This window comes from Chrysemys picta, unplaced genomic scaffold (assembly GCF_011386835.1).
Source record: "Chrysemys picta bellii isolate R12L10 unplaced genomic scaffold, ASM1138683v2 scaf1312, whole genome shotgun sequence".
In the NCBI taxonomy this organism is placed as follows: Eukaryota; Metazoa; Chordata; order Testudines; family Emydidae; genus Chrysemys; species Chrysemys picta.
In genome coordinates, this window is record NW_027054019.1 from 12,501 (window position 1) to 17,882 (window position 5,382).

At 70.0% G+C, this 5,382-nt stretch overlaps 1 non-coding gene across 1 annotated transcript; it reads left to right on the forward strand.

Moving 5' to 3' along the window:
- Positions 1 to 2,278: 2,278 nt before the first annotated feature.
- Positions 2,279 to 2,397, forward strand: LOC135979851 (5S ribosomal RNA). Its single transcript, XR_010597090.1, has one exon. It is a non-coding gene; the product is annotated as a 5S ribosomal RNA (ribosomal RNA).
- The last annotated feature ends 2,985 nt before the right edge of the window (positions 2,398 to 5,382 follow it).

Genomic DNA, 5,382 nt, shown 5'->3' on the forward strand with positions numbered 1-5,382 from the left:
GTGGGGCGACCCCTTCCGGACATCCGCGAGACGACCGGCCGTCAGGTCAACCCATTCGCTCCAAAGGGGTTGACCTGGTGGCCGAGAGGGGACTTTGAAAATTTTTCGGACTTGGAAAACTTTTTTTTTTTTTTTTCCCCCCAGCCCGCTTCCTCCGGGTTGACCCGGTGGCCGAGCGTCTCGCCGTCCCCGGACGCGGCGAGGGACTGCCTCCCGGCCGTCAGGATCGGGCCCACGGAAGTCTGATTTTAAAAAAAATTGGCCGACGCCACCGCGGAGGGCTACCCGAGCACCCCGGGCCCCGGAGCCGGAAAAGGGAAAAAAAGGATCGGGCCCACTAGAGACATGGACCCGGCCGCCAAGCAGGCCGCCCTGGGCTGACCCTCCCCGGCCGCAGCGAGGGACTGCCTCCCGGCCGACAGGATCGGGCCCCTGGAAGTCTGGGGGGGGGGGGGGAAATCGCCCCACGCCTCCGAGGAGGGCTGCCCGGGCGGGCCTGGCCCCGGAGCTCGAAAAAAAAAAAAGGATCGGGCCCACTAGAGACATGGACCAGGCCGCCCTGGGCTCACCCTCCCCGGCCGCAGCGAGGGACTGCCTCCCGGCCGACTGGATCGGGCCCCTGGAAGTCTGGAAAAAAGACTGGAACCTGACGCCTCCGAGGAGGGGGCGCCCAGGGAAGGAGGGAGATCCGGGTTGACCTGGTGACCGGACGGGAAAGAGGCCACCGGGCGTCCCCCCCCTTAAAACCTAGGGGTTGACCTGGTGGCCGGAAAGCGAACCGGCCAGCAGGTGAACCCTTTCGATTCCACGGGTTGACCTGGTGCCCGGGAAGCGAACCGGCCAGCAGGTGAACCCGTTCGATTCCACGGGTTGACCTGGTGCCCGGGAGGGGACTCTGAAAATTTTTCAGCCCTTTCGACTCGGGGTTGACCTGGTGGCCGAGAGGGGACTCGCACGGCAGGCAAGCCGCCCTGGGCTCACCCTCCCCGGCCGCAGCGAGGGACTGCCACCCGGCCGACTGGATCGGGCCCCTGGAAGTCTGGAAAAAAGAATGGAACCTGACGCCTCCGAGGAGGGGGCGCCCAGGGAAGGAGGGAGATCCGGGTTGACCTGGTGACCGGACGGGAAAGAGGCCACCTGGCGTCCCCCCCCCTTAAAACCTAGGGGTTGACCTGGTGGCCGGAAAGCGAACCGGCCAGCAGGTGAACCCTTTCGATTCCACGGGTTGACCTGGTGGCCGGAAAGCGAACCGGCCAGCAGGTGAACCCGTTCGATTCCACGGGTTGACCTGGTGCCCGGGAGGGGACTCTGAAAATTTTTCAGCCCTTTCGACTCGGGGTTGACCTGGTGGCCGAGAGGGGACTCGCACGGCAGGCAAGCCGCCCTGGGCTGACCCTCCCCGGCCGCAGCGAGGGACTGCCTCCCGGCCGACAGGATCGGGCCCCTGGAAGTCTGGGGGCGGGGGGAAATCGCCCCACGCCTCCGAGGAGGGCTGCCCGGGCGGGCCTGGCCCCGGAGCTCGAAAAAAAAAAAAAGGATCGGGCCCACTAGAGACATGGACCAGGCCGCCCTGGGCTCACCCTCCCCGGCCGCAGCGAGGGACTGCCTCCCGGCCGACTGGATCGGGCCCCTGGAAGTCTGGGGGGGGGGGGGGAATGGAACCTGACGCCTCCGAGGAGGGGACGCCCAGGGAAGGAGGGAGATCCGGGTTGACCTGGTGACCGGACGGGAAAGAGGCCACCGGGCGTGCCCCCGTTAAAACCCCTAGGGGTTGACCTGGTGGCCGGAAAGCAAACCGGCCAGCAGGTGAACCCTTTCGATTCCACGGGTTGACCTGGTGCCCGGGAAGCGAACCGGCCAGCAGGTGAACCCGTCCGATTCCACGGGTTGACCTGGTGCCCGGGAGGGGACTCTGAAAATTTTTCAGCCCTTTCGACTCGGGGTTGACCTGGTGGCCGAGAGGGGCCTCGCACGGCAGGCAAGCCGCCCTGGGCTCACCCTCCCCGGCCGCAGCGAGGGACTGCCCCTCCCCACCCCCCGGCTGACAGGATCGGGCGCACTGGAAGTCCGGGACAGTATTTTCCCCGACGCCGGGGAGGGCGGGCGGAGGGGCTCTGGCGGCCAGCCCGGGCCCCGGAGCTCGAAAAGGAAAAAAGGACCGGGCCCGCGAGAGACGGGGGCCCTGCCGCAGGGGGGGGGGGCAGTCCGACCGGGGCTCACCGTGCGGCAGGCCCGGGCGTCGGCAGGGGAAAGCGGGCGAGGAGGCGCGGGGCCGGGTGCCTACGGCCATACCGGACCGAACGCCCCCGATCCCGTCCGATCTCGGAAGGTAAACCGTCCCGGGCCTGGCTAGTACTTGGATGGGTGACCGCCTGGGAATCCCAGGTGCCGTAGGCAGCTTTTCCCGGTCCGAGTCAGCTCTCTCTCCTTTTCTGGGGGGGAAGGAGAGGGGGGGACGGGCCGGAAAGCCCCTCGTCGCTCCTGCCGAGTCGGAGGTCGCGGCCGCAGGTCACGGGTCTGGGCGCCTGGGGTCCGGCTCCCCACCCACCCGGCTTCCTCCGCGGAGGACCCCCCCCGGGGCCACCGAAGCCGCTGGGGGAGACCCCGGGCATGGGGCGGACTGGCCCGGACCCTCCCGGCCGCCGGCCCGCAGGTCCGCCCCGAATCCCCCCCCGCGGCCACCCAGGCCAGGCCTGGCCAGGCGGGACGGACGGCGGGTGTCCAGCGCCCAGCGGCTTCCTCCAGCGGGGACCCACGGACCCCAAAGCCGCAGGGGGAGGCCCCGGGCCCGGGACGGACTCGCTCGGACCCCCTGCGCCCGGCCGCCGGCCCGCGGGACCGCCCCGAATCCCCCCGCGGCCACCCAGGCCAGGCCTGGCCAGGCGGGACGGACGGCGGGTGTCCAGCGCCCAGCGGCTTCCTCCAGCGGGGACCCACGGACCCCAAAGCCGCAGGGGGAGGCCCCGGGCCCGGGCCCGACTCGCTCGGCCCCCCCGCCTCCCCTGCGCCCGGCCCCCGGCCCGCGGGACCGCCCCGAATCCCCCCGCGGCCACCCAGGCCAGGCCTGGCCTGGCGGGACGGACGGCGGGTGTCCAGCTCCCAGTGGCTTCCTCCAGCGGGGACCCACGGACCCCAAAGCCGCAGGGGGAGGCCCCGGGCCCGGGACGGACTCGCTCGGCCCCCCCGCCTCCCCTGCGCCCGGCCCCCGGCCCGCGGGACCGCCCCGAATCCCCCCGCGGCCATCCAGGCCAGGCCTGGCCTGGCGGGCCGGTGTGCGGCTCCCCCGGGCTTCCTCCCCCGACGACCCGCGCCCCCCTGAGCCGCAGGCGGAGACCCCGGCCCCGGGGCGGACCGGCCCGGGCTCGCTCGAGCCCCCTGCGCCCGGCCCGCAGGACCGCCCCCCCGAATCCCCCGGGAGAGGCCCGGCCTGCACGCCACTGACGACCCGCGGCCCCCAAAGTCGCAGGAGGCGCCCCCCCCCGGTTAGCCCCGTCTCGCTCCGCGCCCCCCGCCCCTCGCTGCCGGGACCGGGCGCCGCCCCAGAGTCAGCCGCAGCCGGCCGGCCTGAGAGCTGCCCTCCTGTGGACGACGGTGAGTTTACCTTGATACTAACCGGCCGTCAGCCAGGTCAACCCCATTGCTAGACTGGGGTGGACCTGGTGGCCGAGTGGGGACTTGGAACATTTGACAGCTGCTTCCCGGGGCTTGACCGGTTGTCCTGAACGCCCCCCACCCCCAGCCCCAGCCCCCGGCTCCTGCTCCCCTCTCCCCAGCCTCGGTGCTCCGCTCCCTGCCTCGGAGGCTGCCTCTCTGCGGCGCCTGCATCGCCTCCGAGGACGCGCACCCTCCGGAGGCTGGACGTAAACCCACCACTGCCGCTGACCCGGCTCTCCGAGGGACGACTGTGAGGCCTCCCCCCCCCCCCCACCCCCGGACCGCCCTGGGGACGACTGCTAAGCCTCCCCCACCGGACCGCCCGGGGCAAGACTGCTAAGCCTCCCTCCCACACACACACACACACACTGTCGGGGGAGGACTATTAAGCTTTCCCCCTGGAGCGCCCGGGGCGGACGACTGTTAAGCCTGCCCCCGGAGTCCTCGGGGGAGGACTATTAAGCTTTCCCCCCTGGAGCGCCCGGGGGGGGACGACTATTAAGCCTGGCCCCCGGAGTCCTCGGGGGACGACTATTAAGCCTCCCCCGGACTGGCCGGGGGGCGACTATTAAGCCTCCCCCGGACCTGCTCCGTCTCGACTATTAAGCCCCCCTCTGTGGTCCTCAAGACCACTGCCGTGCTGCCCTCGGAGTGGGGTGACACCCGGGCCGGAAAGCAAACCGGCCACCAGGTCAACCCGTCGAATCCAATGGGTTGACCTGGTGGCCGGAAAGCAAACCAGCCGCCAGGTCAACCCGTCGAAACCAATGGGTTGACCTGGTGGCCGGAAAGCAAAACGGCCGCCAGGTCAACCCAGTAGATTCAGCGGGTTGACCTGGTGGCCGAACGGGGACTTTGAAAATTTGACAGCCGCTTCCCGGGGGTTGACCTGTTGTCCCGGTGGGGACTTTGAACATTTGACAGCCGCCTCCCAGGGCTTGACCTATTGTCCCGGTGGGGACTTTGAGAATTTTACAGCCGCTTCCCGGGGCTTGACCTGGTGGCCGAGTGGGGACGTTGAACATTTGACAGCCGCTTCCAGGGGGTTGACCTGTTGTCCTGAACGCCCCCCACCTCCCCCCCGGCTCCTGCTCCCCACTCCCCAGCCTCGGTGCTCCGCTCCCTGCCTCGGAGGCTGCCTCTCTGCGGCGGCTGCATCGCGTCCGAGGACGCTCACCCTCCGGAGGCTGGACGTAAAGCCTGACACCCGCCACCGCCGCCGACACGGCTCTCGGAGGGACGACTCTGAGGCCTCCCCCCACCCCCGGACCGCCCTGGGGACGACTGCTAAGCCTCCCCCCCGCCCACACCCACACCCACACTGTCGGGGGATGACTCTTAAGCCTCTCCCAGACTGCCTGGGGAACGACTATTAAGCCTGCCCCCCGGAGCACTCGGGGGACGACTATTAAGCCTCCCGCGGACTGCCCGGGGGATGACTATTAAGCCTCCCCTGGAACGACTATTAAGCCTCCCCCGGACTGGCCGGGGGGCGACTATTAAGCCTATCCTCGGGGGAGGACTATTAAGCTTTCCCCCTGGAGCGCCCGGGGGGACGACTATTAAGCCTGGCCCCCGGAGTCCTCGGGGGATGACTATTAAGCCTCCCCCGGACCTGCTCCCTCTCGACTATTAAGCCCCCCCTCTGCGGTCCTCAGCACCACTGCCGCGCTGCCCTGGGAGTGGGGTGACATCCGGTCCGGAAAGCAAACCGGCCACCAGGTCAAC